The sequence below is a fragment of the Corvus hawaiiensis genome, chromosome 4, assembly GCF_020740725.1.
Source record: "Corvus hawaiiensis isolate bCorHaw1 chromosome 4, bCorHaw1.pri.cur, whole genome shotgun sequence".
NCBI classification, from domain to species: domain Eukaryota; kingdom Metazoa; phylum Chordata; class Aves; order Passeriformes; family Corvidae; genus Corvus; species Corvus hawaiiensis.
This window is the reverse complement of record NC_063216.1, coordinates 66,517,037-66,544,338: the sequence shown is the minus strand read 5'-3', so window position 1 is coordinate 66,544,338 and position 27,302 is coordinate 66,517,037. Positions and strand designations below refer to the sequence as shown.

The window sequence follows — 27,302 nt, the reverse complement described above, 5'->3', positions numbered from 1 at the left end:
CTGCAATGAACTTCCCATACTACAAATTATTTCTTTTGGGTAAACTATTTCTCCATTCATAATTTAACAAATTTCCCATCATTGCTTGGAATGAGAGTTTTTTATGTCTACAATATTAAATGTCTGCTATACCAATATAAATATAAATATAAATATAAATATAAATAATTTTTTCTCAGATAGGCACTTGTGCAGTTTTTTCAAGTTCAGGCTTCCCAAGTTTGTTGAAGCATGGTCAGTGTTTCAGATGCTGTGTGAAGAAAGGTATTTTCCAAGGCCACACAGCCATTAGAATGCAGATCTTACATTAAAGCATTCCAAGTTCATTCACCCACTGATGCTGTCTCTGTTATAGATTAATGTGGCAGGAATGGCACAGGTGAAAGACACGGGTGATTTCCAGTCCAACTACCGACCAAAGTGCATGAACTGCTGTGACAGCACAGCTGTGCAATTCTGTTTTCCCTTCTCCCACTTCCAGTGCCTTGAACAACCTGTCATCCAGTGCGGGTGGTTCCAACTTTCCATGCATCTTCTCAGAAGCATACACATACCATATTTTAGAAAAACTTTTGGTTAAAAAAAAAAAAAAAGTGTAGGTGCTGACCAGCTGAAGATACAGGATATTTTTCTTATGAGGCATTCTAATTACTCTCTATAATTACTTCTACAAGCTCATTGGGGAAAAAAATCTCATTAAAATAAGGCATAGCTCAGGACAATTCTTGTGAGTTTTAACATGGACAGTAAGCAAACAAACCAAGATGATTAGAAGTCCAACTTAAAGCAAGTCCATACAAATGAACCAGTTTTACCTGAAGACATTTAACTATTATAAATGCAACAGGATGTCTCTGAGAAGCAGCATGCAATTAAGTATCTTTCCAAGGTATCAAATGTTTCATGTGTGTCAGTAATTTTTAGTTTAAACCACAAGAGTCAATTGGAGCATAGGTAAAACATTAGGATGATTATTTCCTACCCGGATTTAGCTGGCTTTTCATAGTGCTAGAACCTGTTTTCATCCATGCTTGGTGTAACATTTAACTTCAGGTGGGAAGAATGAATAGGACATATGTTTGTCAACCCTTGGTCAGCCAAAAATGACTACAAAGAGTAAGCTTGGAAGCTAACAGGAAGAAGAGAACAATTTTAAGACAAGGATTTCAAAGTGGGTTATTTATAGAGTCAACACTCAATTATCCATGGTCAGATTATCTGTACCAGAGATGCAGAAACAAATCAGCTCCAGCTGGGCTCATTAGCAGAGGTGCAGCTCGGTGCAAATGTTCCTACACTTCCAGGGACATTGTGGGTTCAAAAATTACGCAGCATCTTTTTTTTCAGCATAAGGCTGAAGCCCTTTTTTCAATCTAAATGAGTCACTTTGGTTGTTTCTGTATAGCATTTCCAAAGGCAAGAGCACTGGGGAAAATGGCAAAGACTTCAGACGAAGCCACCACTTGGCAGTGTTACCCCCATGCTCTGGGTCCCAAGAAATTTTATTAACTCAGGCACAGCGTCAAGCCTGAGCTGGCTGTGTGCATTCCTGCATTCTGTGTCAGGGCTGCAGCCTCCGCCAGGGAGCTGGGTGCAGACAAGCACCAGATACTTGTGACAAGGCAGGAGCCAGGCACCAGCCAGCATGGCAAACAGCAGGCACCTCAAATACAGCTGGGGTGGCCTCCATGCAGAGGGACTGAGCCATGAGATCACTTGAGATTACAGTTTAAAGTTAAGTCATTTAAACCAGGTATTCTAAATAAGAGAAAAATTAAAATAAGTACTTTTCTAACTTCAAGAAAAACACGGCCACAGCAATATTAACCCAGCTTGAAGCTGTTTTCCTGGCCACAATGCCAAAAGTGTAATTGACAGTGAAATACAAAGGTAGATAAAAAAAAAAGGAAGGAAATGGAAAAAATCCAACATTACATTTCTTACCTACCAATTGCTTCCTCTGAATCAGACTATCTGTGTTCTTGCTCAAGGACTGAAACCTTTCTCCATCTGTCAGGAGACAGCAAACTCCAGAAGAGACTCCAGAAGACTATGATCTTCTGGAAGTTGTCCCTTCTCATCAAATTCATGTTCTATAGTTGAAAGAAATCCTACTGTTTAGAGATAACAAGAGATACTTCTAAATTGGAGGAATTTGCGATTTAATTTATTTTTTTCCAGCAATGGGAGTCACTTGACCAAAGAGGCAGGGAAAGGACAACAAGCAGGATACTGGCATGATGAATCTCAGCTATAATCAACTGAGTCCAGCTTGATTACAGAGGAGGAACTAAACTCTGTATTTGGCAAATGGATCACAGAACAAGTCTTTTCTAAAGCTTTTTGCTGAGTCTGCCAATTGTTAGCTAGACCGTACAGCAGATTTAACCAGCAATGGCTAACAAGTGAACCAAAACTAACCATGCCTGAGCTATCATCCCTGGGATTTGTCTACTGTATCTAAATACTGAGAGAAAAAGGTTTATTTACACTGAACAGCTCAAGTAGTTTCAAATGATAGCTAGAAACGGAGGGTCACGGAGTGCAGTATGAGATAGAGGAAGAGGCCAGAAGATCATTGTAACAGTTGAGGAAATCTGCAGGTCCTAAATCGATGACCTTATTACTCCCCTCCTTTCCTGCTCCCTAGTCCTAAAGTGCCTTGACTTTCCAAGTTGCTTAAGGTCTGAAAAAAAAGTAATTCAAGGAAAAAAAACGCTTCAAAAGCAAATTCACTATGATAGATATTACTTAGTAGAGAACTCTGGAAGTTTTAGTTGCTCTTATTTCTCCTTACATTTCAGATTCCTAAATGCCTGCTGCCTAAAAGGTGATAGTAGTGGCAGTTACAAAAGGTCTGCTGTCAGTCTTTGCTGTTTTACCTAAGGACATGAAGTCTAGTCTCAGTATTAGGGACTAACATATTTTGGAAGGTGTAACATTCAGCAAACAAAACCAGAGAACAGGTCTGCTGTACAATATTTGCAAGTTTCATGTATGTTATTTATCTTAGAATACACACTGAGGACAGCAGCACAAGCACTAGAAGGGGAAAGACTCAATTACTGTAAACAACTGGGAACAAAAGACTGTTAAACATTCAACAATCACATCAACAGGTTTAAAAGTCTTTACCACTTGTTTACTGTAACAAGATTAGGTCAACACTCCCCTCTGTCTCTTAGCCCCATCAAAACAGGGAAGATCATAAAAATAAAACCACTGCACTAACTCACTCACTCACTGAAAAAACTCCATGCCCTGCTCAAAGTATTGGAAAGATACCTAAGTATCAGGGGCTACTGCCGCAGTAAATTTCAGCCTGTAACTTCCAGCTAATTGGCTGCACATCTGTCAAGCACATACATGCGAACCACACTTACATAAACTTTCTGCTCCCTTACTGCTCCTCCCACGCCAAGATATCAATTCTAGCCAAGAACTTGATTAGCAACAGACTATGAAACACTTTCAGAGAACATCAGAGGTGGCACTTAAAAAAGGACAGTGAACTTTTATGGCCTGAAGGCCCCAGAACAAAGTGTGGCAGCTGGCACAGGGCATTGCATGTTATAGCTGCAGTCGTACCATGAATCAAAAAGAGATGCAATTCCTTTTTCTGCTCTTCTTCCCTTTAAAAACATTCCTGGCACACCTTTGGCTTCAACCTGGTATTAACCCATGGCTGAATTACAGCGTATGGATGGAGACCGGGTACATTGTATAACATAACCTTGAGTCTTTCAGCAATTGCTTCCTAGAATAGGCTGCTCTCACCTTGCAAGTACAGTGGGTATTGTTGTCTCCAGATGTAGCCTCATAGGTTCAGTATACTGAAATAGGCCTGCTGAGCCCTCTTTCACAAGGAATCTTGATTCATCCTGTATCAGGGACCTCTCTCATTAGCAATTTTATGCCAATTTATGAGTTACAATTATTTATTACATGCTCCCCCACCCCTTCCTGGCTAACTGTAAAATTATTAAACACCAGAGTTACATGGACTACTTTTGTATTATTTTGTATGGCTTCTGTCTACCTCTTTGTAATTACCTGTCAAAATCTGTACACAGTGAATTTTAAACAAATCATTCTATGCCGGTTTTGTATTTTAATTAAATATAAAGCAACACTGGTTAGATACCTCGGGACATTTCTCGCTTTACAGAAATCAGAGCTCTTTAACAGACAAGTATTTCACAGACTTAGACACCTCTATCAGATAACACTGGTTTCAAGTAAACAAGTAGGGTTGTTTTTTTTTTCCCTCTGAAAACTCTAAGGAAGTTTTCTAGTGTCACTTAGATTTATAACCATTTAGAAAAATGTAACAGAGATACAGAACTTTACATTTTTCTCCTTTTAAGTTAATTAGAACAAATAGAGGGAGGCTGTAATCCATGCACACAGCAAGTAATCCAGCTGTAATTCATACTACAGCACAGCAGAGGTAAAGCGGTAATGCCGACATTAAACCTGATACTATTTAGCCCTTAAAGCTTGCAGGTAATCCCTCTCTTTCCAAGAACTCCACACTGAGAGAAATCAGATATATTTAAAGAATAATTCAGTATCATGAAAGTAGTCACTTTCTTTTAAATTAAGCCTAGACATCTAGAGCCATATTGAGGCTTCCAAAAGCAAACACTCAGCAACTGCCTTGTTCATGATTTTAAAAGCTCTATGGAATACATATAAAAGAGGGCATAAAAAAGTTGACAGCTGCCAATTCAAGAGTCAGCAGTTTCCCACTATAGTAGCACGTTTTGTTTAAACTACTTTGGTACCACTGTCATGTTACTACTCAAATTTTAAAAAAAACCCCGTGAATTACATATTTCTAAAACACTACCTATTACCGATGTAATCAGACATAGTTTGCATTATTTTTTAAAGCACATTGTCACATGTGAAATATACCAAAAAAAAGGCAAAACAAAACCCAGAACATAAAAACACATTACATACTTAAGGGAGAAATCAAGGTGACTTCTTGAAAATATGGGTCTTGCTAAGTTTCTAGTTACCTGCATCCATTTTTCTTTAACCTGTCTGAGACTGCTGCAAACAGAGCTTTAGTGTCTGCTCTCAAGCTAAAAATCTTTGCAATAATTGGTGTAGATTTGTGCAGATAAAAATAAAAATCACAGACTGTATTAGATGCCAAGACTGTAAGCAACACGAACTATCATATCTGCACAACAGCATGCTGATATAGTTGGGAAAAAAAAGTAAAAATAATCACAGTACAGATAACCAAGGGTCAAAGTTCTGGTTATGCATGAAGTTTCAGTATTGGCACTTCCTGTTCTGAGTCTAAAATACTCATAATTAAATCTATTTTGTCCTTCTTTGCTAAAGTAATGAGCTGCTACTCTCTCCCCACCTTCATAGATCTGTACCTGATTTGCTCACTTACATTACTGTGAACCATTAGGCCAGTTTTAAAAGGTCTTCGGTCCACAAGAGGCATTGCCACAATCAGTCACGCAGGCCAGGGCTGTGCTCAGGCTTCCTGCACAAGGCGCAGCCCAGGAGCACCCTCCCGGAGCGGGGCGGGAGTTGGACGGCATCCTCGCACCCTGGAACGCCTTAGCTACTTCGGACACCGTAGGTGTTGCCGACAGCCCTTAAACACGTGTCACCTCCCTCCGCACCGCGCAGGTATGTGAGGCTGGGGATGTTTTTCTCCAGCAACAGCTGTGTCCTACAACCTCCTGCGGCTCCTGCACCAGGTTTCTCACGCCGCTCGATCACAGTAGCAACAAAGCAAGGCAGGATCTGTAGCCATCCTGACTCACATTCAGCCCCCCGCTGCAAAACCCACCAGCAGCACCTTCCCCTGGCGCGCTGACAGCTTCGCCTGCGGGGCTCCGGGCCGTCCTTCGGCGGGGGCCGCCGGGCCGCAGGCGCCGTCAGCGGCCGGGAGGCTGCCGGGAGCGGCGGGCCGGGAGGAGGAGAGCGGCGGGCCGGGAGGAAGCGAGCAGAAGGCCGGGAGGGGGAGAGCAGCGGGCCCGGAGCTCCCCCTCCCGGACCCGCCACCGCCGCCAGCTCCCGACATCCGTCTTTCTGCTCCGTACCGTCCCTATTCACGCGCCGAGCAGGAAAAGCCCCAACAGTGAAAAGCTCAGGATCAGCAGAGTTAAATGCAAAACTCGTTTCACTTAACTCACGGTTTTTCTCCTGAAAACTTGTCAAACTTCTAATTTACTTTTGGAAGGCTTAGGGAGAGCCAGTCCTTCGACCAATACTGCCACAGCTTCAGCCGCTGCCGGCAAGGATACACACGCTGTCCACGTGAGCTCCAAACTCAGGTTCCGAACTCCACACAGTAATGTATGGTAACTGGTAACAAAAAATTAAGCTTCTGAGGATCTGATTATCTTTGATTTTTACACAGTGGAGTACAAGCGGACCCAGGATTAAGATCCTGTTACAGTCAGCTGCTGGATAAACACAAGGTCTTTATCACCTATTTTTCTTCTTACAAGTACTTCATACTCACAAGTATGCAGATATCACAGCTATGGTGTCACCACCCAAAATAAGAGGTTCAATCAACAAGCTGAGCTTTGCTGTGGCACAGCTCTACGTGTTAAAGCATCTCCGTGCTAAACCCTCAGCCAGCTGACTGCTGCTGGAAATGGTGGGTTCCACGTTACCAAAAATACTTCCATTGGCATAACTCTCAAGATTTGCAATGTCAGTATGTTTAATGTTTACCTGATACCATTACAAGTAATTTTTTTCAATTATATTTAAAAGGGCAGCCACTCAGCTCTTCTCACATACATGCAACTCCTCTTGCAGCCAAGTAGTTGTTGGATTGTCCACTGAACCCAGCCAAACCCAGCAATTTGCAGCAGACCAGCATGGGACCTCAGTTTAAATGCAAATTTATTCTCACAGCTGTGTCCAACACAAAACACACCAACAAATGCAAGCTCACACTGCAAGATATTTTACAATGTTTTAGGATTAAATTCCATATATTTGAACACATACATGGAGTGGTGTTCCTCAGGAAATTAAGCTGGAAGATGTCCTCTGGAGTGCTGCATTCCCTGGCTGCACACCCTCCTGACTATGCAGGGATCCCAGTGGGGCAGCAGTAGGGATGGCCCCAATTTATTGAAGTTTCTATCTTAATCACAGAATCTTCTGCCTGAGGCCTTGGAAGAAAACAGGGAATGTGAAAACAGAACCAAATTCTCAAAGATTAGTTAGAGTAAGTAAGCTCTTCAGAGGGCAGTATGGGTCCTTCTGGCAGTGATTTCAATTGGACAGGAGAGAGAACTGGATTCAAGACATCCTGACTCACTGGACTCAAAAATGGAGCCCAGAAATTTAGTCAACAGATCTTTGAAGGTGCATAACAAGTTGGTTTGTGGCTTTGTTTGTTTGTTTGCTTTGTTTTAAATTTAACTTGAACATGGGAGGTGAAGTAAAAAATAAAACACTGTATGTTTGAGACATAAGTCTACCTAAATAAAATAGCCCTGAATCCTTCTGGGATTCCTGTGTAGGAAATCATTCACTGCAGGTATAAATGCCTCACAGAAGAGGCAACCACTGAAGCCAAGGAATAATGAGACACAATAAAATACGGAAGTATAAATAAGCAGAAGAGAAACAATAGTAGGTATAAAAATAATAGGCAAGTAATATCAACATGCAAATAAATAAGACAAATAGGTAAAAAGTTTAAAGCTGACTGGAAGAAAAACCCCAGCAAAAATGTACATATGTAAAAAGCTCCAGCTAAGCTGAGAAACAGAAGGCTGAAAGAAACTACTGGTTGTGTTGTATAACTCCATCACTTTATGGCGAGGACATTACACACTACTAATACCTATTTGTACATCTCAGATTCATGCCTGTGGAGCAGCTGTCAAAGCATGTTGTAACACATAATCCTGGGGATCCACAAGGCTGCAAGGCTGCTGCAAAGTGAATGCTGATTGCTGCCTCACGTCAGCATGTGATAAAGGTCATATCACAGGTCTTGAATGGCCATAAAGCATTGAGTGGTCATGAATATTTAGAATATACCACGGTTACGTTAAGGAAAGGTTAACTTCTACAAAGAAACAAAACAACACATCAGTATTTGAGGGGGGGTGGGGAATATGCATAGTAATCATGCAAACAATCTAGCAGAAGTAAATTGAAAGTGATGCTTTCACTATCTGAAAATAAAAATTCATCTGAAAACCAAGGATGATATTAGCTTTTGTTTAAGGCACAATCAGGACGTTGACAGTTTCTGTACCTTAATATTGGGCATCTCAAGTGATCCATCAATAAATCACCTAAACCAAATATTTCAGGAAGTGATAACCAGTACTTTAGTTTTCAATCTAAAAAGGGAAATTATCAACAATATCAAGACATTTATTTAAATAGGAAAGGCCTTCTACAGTTGAGCTGAAGACCACAGTTACTTTATAGACTAACTTCTGTAAACAGTTTTCTTTATACAGTGTGATACTAACAGTTTGTGCTAATTCACAGACAAGTTCTACATTCAATCATATTGAGAAAACTGCACAGTAAATAATTATTTTCAAACTCTAGAATCTTAATACAGAAATTTTTGCACAGAACCTACAATCTGCAAAAAGGCTAAGAACAAAACTAGTCAATAGTTAAAAGAACTATTCATTGCAGGTGATATGGGGGAAAGGATTTTTTTTGGTAAAGGATCACTTTCTTTGCTCATCTTGCAAACTTTAATTAAGGGGCTATGAAATAAGGAGTAGCTAAGAATGATTCTTTTGTAACCTGATGTTTTCAGGCTATCAATGTGTTTCTAGTTATAGTAATAATACATAAAAAAACATTAATGAGACTGCCTACTTAGCAAAGCCTAGATACAGACATTAACTTGCCTGATGTCAGCAAGAAGTTAGGATATCAGGGTGTTTTTAAGCCTATCTTGAAAAGAAAATATCTGATCTCTGTAAGTAAGTTTTGGACTGACAAAATTGGGTTTGTCTCTATTGAAGAAAAAAAAGTGATATGCAAGCAGCACTTTATGGAGACTCTTATGCTGTGCATCAGAATACTTCCATAGAATTTTCAACAGGAGGCCCCAAATTTAAATATTAAGTGCTTTCCTGATGGACACTGGCATTATCAGGCAGCTTGCACATTTAAGCTACCTGAGCCAGCAACATTTCTTAGTACCCGGCACGCAGAAACCACCTAGTCTGGAATGTGTTTTGGGACTAAAACTTTAAAATGCAGAAACGAGAGTCCAATCTGTTGGGAGTATACATGTTTCTTGCTAAAGCTGTGCGGGCCTAAAATAGTGCTAAAATTAATTTTGTTTCCTTGTACTGCTAGGTAGGTCAACATGCAGGGTTTTTTCCCCACCTAGAAACAAGGCTACAGCTTCGGCAATTCAGCACCAGCAAAACCAGAAGAGACTTCAGGCAAAAAACTTTAACCCAATAAAATACCAGCATGTATATTTGAGTGGCAGCTGTATGAAGTGTTTTGGCTTTTTCTGTATCTGTACATTAATCTCACTCTGAACCCCAAATCAGGTTTCTTTTGTTTCAGTACCATGGATATTTCAGCAGCAAAGGACAGAAGAGAGGTGTTAGAGAAATGCGAGTCAGAGTGCTTGGGACAGCCAAAATTGTACTGATTTTGCCTGTAGAGATTATTTCAGAAGAATCTCTGAAGCTCTAACTGATCATTTCTGCAGACATCTTACCTGCAGCAGAAAAGAAGAGAGGGGACCCAGATTTCTATGAATTCTGAATATCCTGACTCAACTCCTCCAACAGATCAAGCATCTGATCAAAACACACTCTACAAAGCTGTGTTTGTGGCCTATAAGACAATCCTTTTACTCTTGAAGCATTACAGACCTTCATAAACAAATCAAACTGTTGTACTGAGGAAGCTCTGACTAACAAGTGGTGCTTGACAGACACTCAGTTATGCTTACGTTACTGTACAGATGAGACTAATGCCTCAGCAATCCCAACTTTTCACAGCAGCTCCTCCAGAAACCCCATGGGATTCTGGATTCATATTTAATCTCTTGGAAAAATTAGGAATGCTGGTTTACTTGAGGAGTGCCTTAGTACTGCACAATCCACTCTTAAATCCATAAATTAGACTATTATTTTTGGGAAATCCTAGAAAAACTGAGGTACATCCATACCCTGAGATAGTCCCTTTTTTCCCTGCTTATCCTCTCCATGTATCAGAATTTGTCCATATTTGAGGCAATGAACAGCTCTTCCAGTCTGTTTCACTTGATTTCAGTCAGTCCTTGCATGAAGTTTGCTCCATCCTACTCATACAGAGATTTATGACAAACAGGGTTCTCTCCCTTTGCATTCTCTATCCAGGCCAAGAAGGTGTTGTCCATTTAGGTGTCAAAATGTAAGCGAATCACATTTTAAAACCAGCTTCTAGCAGCATAAGAAAAGACAACCTACCCTCTGCTTTCTTAGGAAAACATCATCTTTTCAGAAAGTGTTTATTTAATGTCTAGCACAGGATTTCTTGTTTCTTGGTCAGGCTCCCTAGGGGTAAGACCAGTTTGTCTTATTAAAGTTGGACTATCATAACAACAAAATTAAGAAAAAAGTTCTGTTTCCATTTTGAGTTGGACACAGCTTTCCTGCTGCAAACCTTCTAACCTAAACTATCTAGGCAAGTTGAAGTACCAAGAAGTGATCCCACAGTCCTTCCAAAATAGCTAGAGTTAATATTGTACAACCATGTAAAACCCAGTCTTTGTTCTCAATTGCTTATAAATGATGATTTCAAACACTTGGGCACCTCACCAGTACCATGAGTTCAGCAGTACCACTGCAGGTGGCTCAGGTACTTCACTTAGGTACACATCGTGCTTAGGCACTTCCAAGATAACCAATGAAACTAACCCAGCAACATCCTCCAACACTTAAAACCTGCAATTCTTCAAGTGAGCTCATGGAGACAACAGATCTTTTAGTACTTCTGTCATACAACGTTTTCCACTGCTCTATGGCTCTAGAAGTTTTTGAGTATTTAAAAATAATATTTACTAATATAATTTAGTGTGATATTTAGTAAATTAATAATGCTAAACGATACACAAGGAGTTAATGAATTCACAAGTAAATGATGCAAAAATAGCATTTTTTACAGGAGCAATGCTGCTGTACATTGAAGTGGTTTCTAAAGTTTATTGCTTTTGTCTTCATATACATGCTGCTTCCTTAAGGTGTTACAGGGCCTCAGATGTATCTTTTAACTACTTAACAGCAAACAAGAGCAAATCTGTTGCTTGATGTGTGCAATGCTGCATACACCTTCACAAGCACCCCGACATCATATTTCTTAGCTGTGAAATTCCACAATGACAGGTACTAGTTGGTATATCTTACTGACTTAATTCAACTGATAATAAAGGGTTTATTTCAATTAGTCTCACATTAGAATCACTGATTTAGATTTAAATTAAATTCACATAATTTTCATGTCCTGTGGGTATGCATGTTTTGACAGTACTGCAAGAATGTGCTGCAAGTTGCACAGAAGTTGATTGAAACCGTCAAACCAGTATTTAATTGCTTGCTGACATGTACCTCAAAAATAGTCCAGAGTGGATTTATCTGAACATACAAAAGTACATGCAGAAAACACATTTTAGTCATCTCCATGCATTGAAGAAACACAGGTTTTATTGCTACATTTTTAATTCCTGAATCAAACACTGCAGCTTTTGCCCATCATTTACTCTATGACCACATGTATCACCTCAGACTTAGAGAATTCTTTTCTCTGTATAATGGATATTATAAAATAATACTTCTAAAATTAAAAAATATTTGTAAAAAGTTTTAAACATTAAAGATTTCCTTACTTATTTTGTTCTGATCCCCAGCCTTTGAAAAACTGTAACATCTGTGCAGACTCATTAAATACATTTGCTCAGATAACATACAAGAAAAGCAATCCGTAAGCAATCTGTAAAGTTCACAAAGTTTTTGCAGAAACTTGTATTCAATCTGTTCCTCCTCTCCTGAATTCAGCGCTGCAGAAGGCAATATTCCGGACATGCAGTCCAGCAGTCCTCACCACTTTTTCCCCACTTAAATCTCATTTTCTGTAATTTACAATTTTTACTTTAATCCTAATCAGTCAGAATGTGTGAAGTTTTAGAGTTGTCTTCTAGACTTTCTATGTCTTCTGGTAATTTTAACAGGCTTACTTCACACATTAAAACCTACTCTTCACCACATCCCTCTTTAGGGCTGTGAATTTCTGTTAGAGAAGAGCCCTTTTGGGCAAAAAAAAATATCATGTTGCCACCAATTCTTAGATCATAGAATCACAGAATGGTTTGGGTTGGCATGGAGACGCCCTTAAAGTCATCCAGTTCCAGCCCCCTTGCCATGGGCAGTGACACCTTTCACTAGATAAGGTTGCTCAAAGCCCCATCCAACCTGGCCTTGAACATTTCCAGGAATGGGGCAGCCACAGCTTCTCTGGGCAACCTGTGCCAGTGTCTTACATTAAAGAATTTCTTCTAATAGCTACTCTTAACCTGCCCTCTTTCAGTTTGAAGCCATTGCCCCCGGTTCTGTCACTACATGATCTTGTAAAAAGTCTCTCTAAAGCTTTCCTGTAGCCCCTCTGTACTGGAAGATGCTCCAAGGTGTTGCCAGAACCTTTTCTTCTCCAGGCTGAACAAACCCAGCTTTCTCAGTCTGTCTACACAGCAGAGGTGCCTCAGCCTTCTGATCATTCTTTGTGGCCCTCCTCTGGATTTGCCCCAACAGGTCTATGTCCACATTATATTGAGGGCCTCAGATCTAGACGCAGTACTCTCAGTGGGTTCTTCTGAGAGCAGAGTAGATGGGGAGAATCACCTTCCTCAACCTGCTGCCCACACTCCTATTGATGCAGCTGAGGATATGGTTGCCAATATATCAATATAGTGATGTCAACAGTCCGTAGGTACCAACTTTAAAAAAAAACCCAACTCAAATCTGAACAGGCACAGCCCAGAAAAAGACCACTTTAAGATAAATTCAAATGGTAAATCTTTCATCTTCAAGGTCAGGTGTCCTTTTCAAAAGATGCTTTTAAGAGCGTAGTTTAGAGAAGACAGGCAGAGCTGAATTAATAATTAATTGTGGCTGCTGTTCCCTGTGCAAGTGCTACTCTGAACCATGTATTCTCCCTGCTTTTGCCTTGCACTGTCTCTGCTGCCGTGATGGATGAGCTTAGCTTGCTAAACCAGCAGGAAACTAACCAAAGAAAGGGTGAAAAGTTGCTAAATCACAAACAGTGAATAGCTTTCCTCTATTATTTGATAATAAACTGAATAGCAGCGGGGAAGAGGATCCCTGGACTGGGTAGAAAGGGTGAGGTGTGAAGAGCATGCTCTGCCCTCTGCAGCAGCATGCCTTCAGATCCATTTGGGACACCTTGCCACAGTGATAGTCAACAGAGCTGTAGAAAGGGCACTGATATCACCAACAGAGTGAGATGTCACCAACATCCCAGAGAGATGATAATGTGTTAAAGCTACTGAAGGTTTTGCTGCTGTTGAAACAGGTTCTTGCTTATTTTACAAGGACCATGATTGCCACTTGGTTATCAGTCCTTGCTGTAAAACAGCACCACTGTACCTCATGACCTGTGGCTGCTCTCATAGCTGACTCTCCAACCCATATTGTCCTCTTCCAATCTTTATCAATCAAGGCTCAAAAGTTTATTCTCACAAAACATCACTGACCACTGTGCTACTTCAAACAGTGTTATTCTGGAAAACAATGGCAAGTGTGATAATCTGGCACCAATCACGTGATACTTGCACCACACTGACTGGTCTTAGTTAACCTATCTGCCTTCAGCTATGACAGCAGAGAGGATGTGACAAATATAGTAAGAATAAGTAACTAACTCTAGTATTTTGAGAAATGTGATTAGGAGTTTGTAAAGAACTGGATAAAAAAACGAGAGAAAACTTCACTCACTATCTTTGTGCATCACCAAGGAAAAGCACACTTCATTTTGAAGAACAAAACACAAAAACACTTAGAGTTGCTGAGCCTACTGGACACTGCAGACTTACTTCATCACTTACTTCTGCATATCTAAGAAAAGACTATTAGAGAAGTAATACAGAGTATGAGGAATTTGTCATAATGGTTCTCCATGACTTGGGACTTGACACTATTATAATATTAGTATCTTCCTTGAGAGACTAATACAGTTCATTAAAAAAAAATCTAATCCTGACAATGAAAATTCTCTATATCCTAAACTTAAAAATAAAAGCATTTTGCACATTTAATTTGCCCCAAAGTTTTCAAATAAAATATGAACTAGAAATACAACAGTTGCAGTATTTACTTAGTAAAACTTAGTTTTAAACTTCCATTTTTTTTCCAAACCTGTTTTAAACCAACTTAGTTACTCAAACCTCATTTTTTCATTAAAATAATTATAAAAATAAAGGAATTAAGAAAAATAATCTCACTACATTAAAATGAAGTTCTACATTAAAACAAAGTTTCACTATACCAAAATAGTCAACATGGAATAAATAAAACATAGGTTGCCCATCAGAAGAAAAAAAAGTGTGAAAGACAGTGTGAAACTGTTAGTAATGTTCATTTGCAGCACAAGCAAAGTGATTACTGCATTTCGTATAACACTATATGAATATTCCACACATCAGGAAAAGAAAAATCACTAAAGCAAGAGACATGTGGAAGCCTTTCAATAATGTAAGAATAGATGGATTACAATCAATGTTAAAAAAGCAAACTGCTACAAGATGAGACCTTTTCTGTAAATGGCTAATCCACATTAATAAAACCACTATTAAACATCACTGCAGGTAACAATTTACTTTAGATTTATATCAACTAAGCCAAAATATATTTTAATGTAACAGCAATGGGTTACATTTTAAAACTGTTTAGTCATTTTATCCATCAGCACAACCCCATGTTTCTAGGAATGCAAGTCATTTTTATTAGGCAGCCAGCTGCAGACATTGCTGGAACTACATAAAGTTCCAGAAAAACTGGGAAAATTACCATTCATATGCTTTCAAAAGCTTCCCAAACACATGAATGGAAGCTGTGTTTGAATGGCAAAAGTCAAACAATTTGGAAACTAGATTAAAGGAAATAAGTAGTGATTTATTTGCAGTGTATCTTTTCATTCCATATAAAAATGCCTGTGCTTAGTGACAGAGATTTGGTCCATACAAGAAGGTACTACAGCAATGATGCATTATGAAATAATCTTTAAAAAAATGAACTAGGAGCAACTGCTTTAAAGAATTACTTTCCCGCACAGAGCACCAGGGAAGGCAGTGATGACTAATGGGGAGAGGCGCTGCTCGGCCAGCTCAGTCCCACAGTGTGGGGGAGGCACTGCATACCAGGGAACACTTGCAGGGAACGTGAAACAGATACTCTTGTATTGCAGGGAAAGAAATAGGGCAGTAAAACAAATAACGTTGCTCAGCTTTTCCTCCTGTAGTATTTTTTTAATATAATTAAAATAAACTGCTAAATGTCAGTGTAATCTTACGAAAATTCCCTTTACTTTCCTTTTGTAAAGCTAATACTGAATGAGTTTCTTACACATAGATGTCTATGCTGTATTCATCTAAAGAATATTAAGCCCAGGTCTCCATGTCCATTCCACATGACAATATGTGCAAAGCCCACATGATAAAATCTTAAATTTTGTAATAATACTGATTCTCAAACTTTCATCATTCTTCCTTTTTACATGAAAATCAAATATTTTAAGCCATAGTACAGCTTCCTATAGTTACTGTGGCTGTTATTCTTCAATTTAAACAAGTTATTAATTATTACAGCTTTACCCAGCAAAACTTCTCATGCATATTTCTAGATGATCTAAAGAAACTTCTTGTTCTTAGTTTAAAAAGCAGAATTTAAATTCTTTAAAATATGTATACTTTTTTCTTTTAATAACAATAAAAACAGACAATGTTTCAAAATTCCCAGGAATATCTTCAGGTGATCTGAATGAGACAGTTAAGATACCCAACTGCAGTTTCTAATTGCATAAAAAGTAGAATTAGCTAATGTTACATTGACCACACTTTATCCTCTCAAATTTTAGAAAAGTTACATGGAGGTTCTTGGCAGAAACTTTGCAGACTTAGAATCCCCAAGCCATTTTTCCCACATAAGATCAGTATAAATCCTGCTAACCAAGGTGATCTCAAAGAAGTCAGCTACTACCTGCACAACGTAACATGCTTGTGCTATAACCATGGTTCTGCTTCCACTTAGAGGGTTCAATTATTTAAGAACAAACTGACATTCCTAAAACTAACTGTTAAATGGAATATTTAAAAAACCAATTGGGATGGATCTGTGTGGGTCAGCTGAAGCTGAGCTTTAAAGTGAAACATATCAGAAAATGGGAAAGGCAAAGCATAACAAGTAAAACCGGCTTAGGTCAACAATGATGCTGTTTCATCCAGTGCAAATGTCTTATGTGAATTGCACTAAAAAAAGAATCCTACTTGAAAGGGAAAGAAAGGAAAAAAAAAAAAAGAAGGGTCAGGCAGGGTGAAATAGAGCCTTTAAAAGCCTGGAACAATTTGCAACACAAATACTGAGGAGCAAGCAGCTTCCTCTTTGAATGAAGCAAGGGTCTGACCCCTTCCTGTGTCACAACTCCCTGCACTTACTTAATGTTTTCTACTGGCAGTAAAACAAACATCAATTCTATCAGCTTCACAGACACATATGTATCAAAAAAGACACCATATTGTATGACATCCAGTTCTAGAAGAGATAAAGACGTATTTGAATGAGCATCTTCAGATGTTTGTTGCTTGAACTGCTCCATAACATTACTTGTGATGAAATAGCTCACAACTTAGACTTCATAAATAAACATTAACTTCAGTTTTTTACGCAGATCCTGTAATAACCTAAGAAAACAAAATGACTGCCATAAAATTTACAAGAAAAACACAAGATCATGGAGCAAATGGTACCTTAGCATCTCATACAACTCCAAAGTACGCCTTATAATGCTGAGTTAAGCTACACTTTATGCATTAATTTCCTTCATAGATGTAAAATATCCAGGTTAGATCTGCAGCTAGCTGACTCTTACACAGACACACACAAGTTTCAGACGATTATGTTAATTGAAGCTATGAAGGTTGTAATAGTTTTTCAAAAAATCAAAGTAGGAGTGGACCCCTCAAAATCCTGTCTGGATAGATCCGAGTGGAGCATAGTTTGCAATTTGCCAGAGCTAAAGAAGGAAAGGCTGCAAAGGGAAGGTACGATGTGCTGCCGCAACAGAGGAGGCAGTTCTGTTAGATCATACACACGTAAAAACACCACCTGCTTTACCTGTTTAGCAGTTGATATTATGCAACTCTGACTGCCAAGAGTCAACTGGCATTCATACATTCTCTTCCCATTAATCAGAATTTTCAGAGAGATAATTCTCTAAGTGTTAAAGAAAATAATAACATTGTATTTTCTTTTTTGTGTTATATGTATGTTTTAGGGAAGAAAAAAATGGTCAGTCTAACCCTACATTAAACATCAAAGTTTAAAACAACAAAAGCAAGATATTAGGCAATTCTACTAAAATGACATTAAACTAAGTTTAAAAACTGAAAATATTTCTGTTTTATAAAATGCAACTATGGAGCAAAATGTCAATGAACAATAGTTAAAGTCTTCCATTAAACTAGCTGGATTTAAGTGCTCAGTGGAATGAATTTGTTTCTATAGCTCTCTTTTTAAAATGTGGTACTTGAAGCTCTATGTATCCTTTATTTGAACTTTGTTTCATCTCAGTGATACTATCTTGATAGAATTGTCACTTTTAAACCCGTGAGTTAAAATACAAAATTAAACATGAGTTATCTTCTTAGGGAGTGCTTCTGGTACAAATGCTGACAACAACTTTGTAATTCCTTCATGTAACTGCATCACAAGATAAGCACCTGGAAATAAAACTGTGCTAGCACAGGGGATACTGAGTAACTTGGATCCCTCTGCAGATGAAAGCAAAGCACAAGAGGCTGAAGTCAGCTTTGCCAGGTTTCACTGACACAGATCTGAACATGCAAAGAAGAAAGACAATTCACTCCTTCCTGCCTGCATTCCCAAAATCTGCCTTTGTACTTTGACTTTTCATCACACAGAGCGAGAACAGGCCACTCACAAGTTCAAGATGACTGGGGATCCTCAAATTAGGGCAGAAGCAACAATTCAGCTTTGTTCCCTTACGCCTCCCTCCAGCTATTCGCTCTGAGCGCTAACAGAATCACCATGGGAAGGCAGGAAAGCATGTGGATAAATACTGGCACGAAGTGTTGAAGAGGAACAACCTAAGAGCATGCATAGGCAAGTATCTTCCCTTGACCCATGCTAACCATAAGATAAAATCTTTTCAACTGTCTGTTTCTAAGAAATCCTAAATTGGAGGATGGCTGAATAAATATTATAGTGATCTCAAAACTACTATTGTCTGTGAGACATGGTAGTCCAGTCTATGTGGTTTCGTTTCTCTAATTTATGAAAATACACTAGAGTGAAAGCTGTGAATGTAACATGGACTGGATATGCAAATATCCTGATCTGCCTCTCTTCCTAGCTCCCACAAAAAACGCCCAAACCCTGCTAAGTTCGTTCCTTGCTGCAGGATTGCCATTGACCTTTCATTCTTGTCCCTTTTCAAACGCAAAGACAGGCTAATTTTGAGCTAATTTATTTCCAGTCTGCCAGATAATGCTTATGGAGCTGTAGGGATCTGAGACATGGAAGAGAAGAAAGGCCAAAATACTCCAGTACTTCCCAGTCTGTCTTACAAACACTAGTTGAAGTTTTCATGACTCCCAGGATTCTAAGCCAGAACATGTGAACTCTGGTACTAGGATTATGTGTAACAGCTGTATGCACCTCCTTCTGCTGCTTTTGGGAGACAATATAAAGGGTACCTCATTTTTCATTGTGGTTTGTTTTTTTACCCTGTACTATTATGTTTTTTACCCTGTACTATTATGATGCCATATGTTAGGGAATATTTAACTCAGTGTATGTATGGCCCATAGCTCTCTACTGGACCACCTAGACATGAATGATGTAATGGAATTATAAGGGAATGCTCAGGCTTTGCCAACCAACTCACTGCTAGTAACTGCTACCTGAGCATTCGGACTGTCCTCAAAATTACCTCATATGCACAACACATCAGTAGTTATCACTGGACCAGCAAACAAAGCAGCTGATATAATACGGCTTTTCCCCGTCAAGTATCAATATACGATTCTCTGACAATTCTGTAACTGCCTTTATTTCTAACCTTACCCTGCCATGAGATGCCAAGTATCTTACTTGTCAAAGTTAGGGACGAATTTGCCCTGTTATTCTGTTCAACAGCTGTAATTTTATGCAAAATAAATCACCAAAAGGAAAGAAGAAATCAGTGTGGACTGGAACTTGTGTTTTCCAGTAGCAGAAGCCCTCAGTCTGCAGGTGATTCTGTTCCTCTCAATCCTTTGCATTCCTTTTCCATATAAAACATGCAACTGGAGAAGCAGGCAAAGCCTCGAAAGCAGAATTGTTCCACCACTCCCTGGCAGATGAGATGCCCCAATTTTCATTAGCATTTCTTTACGGAAAGGAGAAAAAACACCTATCAACACCAGGTAGCCTGCTTAAGGTGCCCTGATTCAACTCCCCTCAGATTTGGGAAGAAAAGTGTAAAGAGAATGTCCCACACTGCACATTTACTGTTCTAATCACCACACTAGTGGCTAAAGGAACAGAAATAATTTTGCAGACTTAAAATTTCATTTCCTCTGGGGTTTTTTTTTCCATTCTCTCAAAAGAGATTTTACCTCAGGCCAAGTGCAACAGTTCACCTCTATGGGCATGGAAATTATTTTGGTAAGAAAATGAGAGAAAAATCAGTTATGCTCAAGCCATTTTTTAATGTGAAAAACCTCTGTGTTTTCTTCTTCAGCAAGCTATAGGAAAAAAAATCCTGTTCTTTTACCAATTGCATCTACCCAGGAAGTGGCAATAAACCACTCCCTAGTAGTTATTTCAGAATTAAGGCTACAACTGCATTTGGGGTGCAATGGACAGGTCAGGCAATATATGTGAATACCTACAGAAATGCACACACAAACATAGAAACTTGTGCACAAATAAAACTTTGCTTTGTTTATAGTCATGACAAAAATTATCTTTATGGTCCAGATGCCCCAAAGTACTTGGAAAACCCATTTCCAACTGAACTAGTGGCTTGGACAAGGGAAATCCAACTGACACAGTCTACTTAAACATCCAAGTGAAACGAGGCCGTGTATACACATCTCTTAAAGTAAAGATACCTGATGTTGAGACAGAACAGAAGGTTGCAACCCTCACCCAAAGGCTATAGAACTACTGACAGGCCAAGGAAAAGAAGGCAAAAATGGTCCTCAAAGAAAGAATTTAGCAATGGCATGCAGCAAGAGCCTGTATTAGTGCCTGAACTATTCAACATATCCAGAAATGATTGAAAAAAGGTGGTGGTTAGTGAGAGAACAAGATTTTTGGTATATAATTACTCAGAGTACTAAAGATTAAAATCAACAGATTGCAAAAAGACCTAATACTGACCAGTGTAATAAAATAGTAAATGAAATCAATGTAGGGAAACGTAAAGTGACAGACATGGAAGAAGAAAATGATCTTCACTTTATATATAAAATTATGGTCTTTCAATTATTATTACACAGTAATGAAACACTGGTCTTGTTACAGTTCTATGACATTATCATCTTAATGATCTGTGGTGGTCACAAAGGCAAACCAAACGTTAGGCAAGGAATACAGCACATCATGCCACTGCTTCCCTCCCTTCAAAATGGTTTAGATGAGTTAGGCAAGATATAAAAACACATAGGAAAGACATCGGGAGTTTCCACAAGTGACAATTAGACCAATTTAGACTTGTCAAACTGGATGAGTGATGACAGAGGAGGGTTATGGTGTACATTTATTATGAACACGGACAGGAAATGACTGATTGTTGCTGGTTCAAAAACAAACCAAAAAATGAGGTATTTCTTCACACAGTGTACAGCTAAGTTTTAAAGTTTTAAGAATCCTTTCCAAGGGACTCCATAGCTCTCAAGTTTCCATTAGGTTCAAAAAGCCCACACTGTGTCAACAGAATTGTTTAGCAGCACAGTGACAAATACCAGATTTTTCTTTTCAAGGTTTCCTTTTTTGCTGCACCATTTCTATACTCATCTAACTAAATGTGCAGTTCTGCACTGTGCTCTTCTTCACAGCTTTATCTGTCTGGTCCTGACTATGCCTTTCCTGCCCATGCAGAAATGCTGAAACTTTTACTGCTCCTTCAGCATTCTTGCTACATACATCCGGTATTAGACAGTGACACAAAGATTTATTTAAACTGCAAACTAATCCTTTGTTGTCCTAGCCAGATTTAAAAGCATTACTTCCACTCATATCTTACAGTTTTCATCTATGTAGAATCACAGAATGAGAAACACTTGTCTTCAGACTCATTAGGACATGCACAGTACTTCCACAAGATTGAGAAAGCTTAAAGAACACACAAGGATGCACTGGTCTCCACAGTTCCTGCAGTCCTGTCAACATGACACACAAACTAAATACGTCTGAGTCACCTATAATCAGTATAGACCTTTATAGTATTGTTGGCCAATTACTGGTCCAAATTTCAGCTTGCACAGATGTATTCCTGCTTCAATATTTTAAGGTAGAAGTGGCACTGAAAAGAGACTCTTCCCTGTCAATCCTAACCAACTGAATTAAAAAGTGAAATAGATTTTCAATCACCAATCTCAAACTTAAAACCTGAAACTACATTTAATTTTTAAAAAATTTAAAAAAATCAAAATTCTCTAGTTACCCAATTAATAAAGCACAACATTGATTACATACTCATGAAAAGAATACCTTATAAGACAGATGGAATGAACTGAAAGCAAGTGTATGAAATAATGATACATTATTGCTTGCCTTAAACACATTTCTCACATGTAATGCTTGATATTTTATGTAAGTATGCTATTCGTTATACTTCCCTGGTTGCAGAGCAGATGCTAGGCATGATAAAAGAGTATTTCACAGAAACAAGAAGTCTGCCCAAAAAAAAAGTGGGTGGAAAAGTATGTTATTTCCCAGAACACTAGTCAAAGAAAATGTTCCTAGTTAACAGCATCACTAACCTCACAAACACAAATAGTTGGTGAGGCAACTCTTCTAAATTTTATTCAGACATCTTAACAATAGGTAGGTTTTGGTGCAGGAAGCTAAATCAAGTATTTGAAAATTAATCATAATGAAAATACACACTCAATAAGGTGAACCAGTAGTCCATCATTATTTGCATAACACTTTAAACAGTTCTCTCACTGAATCATGAATAATATGATTTTTAATCTATCTAAATGAATGCAAAAAAAAAATATTTTGAAAACTGAAGCCTACAGTGTGCCTAACCTACCTGTAATAATAAAACACGTTTTAGAATAAGGCCTAATTCAGTATTTTACATTTTAATGTGACAATTATTACATTAATATCACCAGTTAAAGATAATAGCAATAAGCCATTAAGATAATTATATGAATCACTACAGCAGTATGAAATGGGAAACACAAGGAGCTTCAGATATATTTGAAATGATGAGAACTTTAAGTACAGTATTGTATGCCCACAAATAAAATGTTTTGAATAGATTTGGCACTAGTCAGGTACCAAGAGGCTGTGTACTATTATTACAATGAAATAAACAGAACTCAATAGATTTTAAACATGGGGCTGTGACAAACATGTTTGCATACTAGATGAAAAAAAAAACCCATTAAAATAAGCAAGAATAAATATTTTTAAAAATTAAACAGGTATACAAAGTCTAGGATAAATATTACTACTGAAAACTGTGGGAAAAGTAATTTGCAAACCTTGTACTAGTGAGTTTCTCACAGGTGAGATTTCCCTGTACTAAAAATAAGAGATTTTTTTAAACACCGAATAAAAAAATAATTTCTTCATGAAAGGTATTTAATGTAACTAATTCCAGCTTGAAAAAAAAAAAAAAAGTTCTTGAAATACATCCCAATATTTAATTTAGTTGCTGTCCATTGCACATCTATTAACAAGGACATAAGACTACCCTGCCATCTGCCTGCGTGCCAATGGACTTTTGTATTACCCACTACACCCCAAGTGGCCCGTAGATGTTAGGAAAGGCAACACAAACATTGCTGGAAAGAAGCACTTCAGCCTCTCAGAAGCAGTACTTCCAGAACCTAATAAACTGCCATTCCAGTTTTCTTTCCACTCAGCAGTGTGCATAACAAGACAGCTGTGAGTGCCACAGCTGTGTTCTGGGGTCATCCAACCTCCTCCCAGGCCCAGTTCTCCAGCTCTGAAGTACGCCCAAGAGGAGTTGCAACTCCAGCCCCACCTGTCACCTCACTTGCAGGCTCAGCAACCACAACTCATGGCACAGGAGATGTTCAGCTGCCAGAGGAGACACTACCCCAAAAAAGTGCTACTCCTTATGCAAGGAAAAGCCCAATAGTTAATATATAGGAATCAACTTTATGAGCCAGCTTACAGAAAAATTTTAATACAAGGACAGTAAGAAATTCCTAGACTTGTGATATGCTTTAAAAGAAAATGCTAAATGATAACACAGTAGAAATGGCTACGTTCAGAAAATTAACTAAACCCAAAATACTGAGGCAACTACTAAAAGTCATGGTAAGTGGGGAGGGCTATATGCAGACATGACTTCTACAGACTTGAAATGGAACTTACAATATTTGGTAGTGGCTAATTCAAATGTTAATTACCTTCTGTAACACATGCAAAGTGAAACACTATTACCAAAAAATCCTACATCCCACACAAAAAACTCTACCACATCTTCTTTGTCTAATCACATGCAGGAAGTACAAAGAGATAACAGAGAGACAAGACGGGCTCTTAACACTCCAATACTTTTGAATGCAGTGAAGAAGCAATGACTTGTTATTTGGGTCTTTTGCAAATTTAGGTTCCATTTCAAATTTTCTCTCTTTATAGTACACCACAATTTGATATAAGAAGGATTTTCATCTTGCTTATCCTTTACTCACCAAAACACTTCCCAACAGTGACTTCAAAAAGCTCTTAATTCTGTTTTGGACTTTGTCTGGGAATAGGACCATAAAGTCTTTTAAAAATTATTTTTAAAAACACTCCTTCTCTAAGATAGAAAGCATCCACCTTACTCAGTAAGACACGTTATGGAAGACTTCAAGCTGAATACTCCAAATTTTAATTTTGTCAGATTTTTACAGATTATGACAGAAAATTTTCACTACACTTCTCTCCTCTCTCCCACTATCACAACCCCCATCCCTCCACCAATGAAGCAGCCGAAAGACTGATGCACTAAACACAGCCCTGTAAATTATAGTATGTAGGAGATTAAACTTAAGCCTAATGCTACAGTCAACCTTCAACAGCTGAGTTCTATTAATGGACACTCCTTAAAAGAAATCCTTATTGGTTACTATTTAAAACTACAACTCTATTAAAATCTTGACTGAAAGAAATTACATGTGATACATATCGCCCATCACTGCCATGACAACACCCAGTTCAAGTTTGTACTGCATCCTTTACCACAATTTATCCGAAGTAAAAAAGTACAAAAAGGTTCACTAATCAAATACGATCAATGAATACACGATGTGAAAGAGATAAGTTAATTTATAGTGATAGGGATTACATGTAAACTAGAATAATAAGACTTCCAGTGCACTGAAAAGCCCAGTGTCATTATTACTCTTTCAATCTCCTTCCTATGTGGGTTTATTTAAGATCAGCATTGTAAAATTACAGCACAGTCAAGGCACTGTAAAGAACTTAATAGAAAACATCAAGGGAAAAGACAATTAATTGATGTCTCACTTCCAGACTTCAATTTCATGCACAGGACCAGAAACAGGGGGAGGGTGTGCAGGTTATTATGCGGAATAGCAACTGCATACGAGTGGCATTCTGTTAACTGCTGAATGTATTCTCTCGTTAAATACTTACTGCTCTCCAATGCAAAACCCTTTGAAATTCAAAGTGCTGAAGAGTTCCTGCTTTGTCATTCAAAGAATCTTTTGAATTAAGAAATTTTCAATTATTGACACATCAACCCAAGGCCAAGTTATCTGTGGGAAGTTGTCAGCTTCTTACTTACACCACTTCTTGACCTTGTAACTCTTCGTGTATCATATCTGAACTTCCCTGTTCTGGGTTCTGTCACTGACGATGAATTAGTAACAAGAAAGAAAGCAATTGAAGCAGCAGGATGATACCAAAAAGCAGAAAATACCAAAAAAAGCCAACCCTATTCAATATTGTGCTACTTGCTTCTAAGGAAGCAGGTCAGCAGGTCTGAACACAGCTCCACTTTTAATTCACATGCTAGACTAAGTAAAGAAAGCACAACAAACTCCTTCGAGCCTTGAGCAGGTCTCAGCAACCTGCAAGGTGAAGACATATTATGTTGCTGTTGTTCTGAACATCAGATGCACATTTTTCAGTCCCATCACAGTCCGTCCCTTTGATCTTGGTGTTACTTTCTACATTCAGGTTCGCTTTGTCTGATACGTCTCTGCTGCAAAAAAGCATATGCTGTCTTGCTTTAGCCTGGGTTATGGAGGGCCTGTTTTCCTCTCTTAGGAGGTGGAAGGTGAGAGAATAGCTCCTAGGTAGTAAGGTTACTAAATAAAAATCTCTTGCTTCCCGGACAAGTAAGTACAGAGAAGACAGGATTTTGTTGTCATTATTTTTCTTGAATGAACATCATCTTGTCAATCTATCTTTCAGTGAAAATATAAAAAAGCCCAGGACCGTTTCCAGTCCTGAATGAGCACAGTAGCCAATACAGAGGTGACCAACACTCTCACACATACAAGCATCTATGAGGGATTTTTCTTCATTGTAGCATTTGAATCAAGTATTGAAATGTCAGCTGATTGCCTTTTGTGCAGCTAAGTGCTTTTCTGCATCTGGCCAGACTCTATTAGCAGTTAGCATATAAAGAAAGCAAGATTTTGTAACAGAATAAACAAAGGCAGAATTTGCGTTTTTGTACCTATTCAGAGTCTCAAGAATTGCTGACCGTCTAAAAATATGTCACTACAAGAATATGTAAGGAAAAAGATAATTCAAAGGAGTGCTGGTTTAGTTTTGCTTCTTAATGGGTAATAGTCACTCAGCCTGGATGGTCCATACAGGAATGTACTATTGGACTACTCCAAGAATGGTGCAAAAGATAGCTGGTGACCCCAGTTTCACAGTGTCTGCCATTATGCTGGACTTGGAAATCTTACAAGGATGTGAACATGACAGACGCACAGGCACCATTGCAGGAACTACAGCTTAGATTTTGATCACTGGCAGAAGACAGAGGTTTATGCTGCTGGCTTTTGTCTTGAGAACAAGATTTCTGATAGAAAGACTGTAAAGCTACTGAAACTTTTTTCAGAAACAAGGGATTTCCAATTTAGAGCAATGGAAATTAGTGTGTCAGACAAAATCAGAGTATCCTAGGCCATCACATAAATAAAAATGTACATATAAGATACATAAAACATTCAATTCCATCTTCCCTCTGTCCCCACCCCTACCAAAAGAAAAACTTGGAATCTTGTCTGTTTAGCTGCTACTGTTTCCATTTTGGAAAAAAAAGCTGTAGGGACAAGACCAATTTTTATTATTTTAATTCTTTTACGCAGTGAAACCTAAACATGTGACAAGTATAAAGTTATTTAATCAATAATGATATCATAGAACAAGTTTTGACAAGGCTATGAAAAAAGAAAATTGCAGTAACAGAAGGAGAACGACTCAAAATGTCATTGCCCTTTAAGGGCACAAAAGTGCCTCTGACAAAAGGTCAAGTGCCGTGAATAAAATATTAACAATTACAAACCCCCAAACATTTGTATTTAATAAAAAACAAGGTATTGAATAATTGAGAATATAAAACCAGAATAATCTGTCAAATGTGACACTGACACCTCTACCAAAATCCCTACGCAAGAAAGGTGCTAACTAGTAATGTTCAAGCTAGTGTTAAGAAAGCAAATAATTCTTATTCATACTGAAGTTCACCCTTCTTGTCTTTAACCATGGTTCATTAAATTGTAACACACAACTAGCACAATGTAAAATAGCTAGTCTGAGTAATTCAAAATATATAACCTC

At 38.3% G+C, this 27,302-nt stretch overlaps 1 protein-coding gene across 5 annotated transcripts in view; it reads right to left on the bottom strand.

Moving 5' to 3' along the window:
* Positions 1-27,302, bottom strand: part of ATXN7L1 (ataxin 7 like 1) — a 120,607-nt gene that overhangs the window by 49,942 nt on the left and 43,363 nt on the right. Inside the window, exon 1 of one of the 5 annotated variants that reach the window (XM_048301512.1) lies at positions 5,420-5,519. The exons of the other annotated variants lie outside the window; for them this stretch is intronic. The gene's annotated coding sequence lies outside the window, so the exon portion shown is untranslated. Of the gene's footprint in view, positions 1-5,419; positions 5,520-27,302 lie in introns of those variants that run through there. 5 annotated transcript variants of the gene reach the window in all.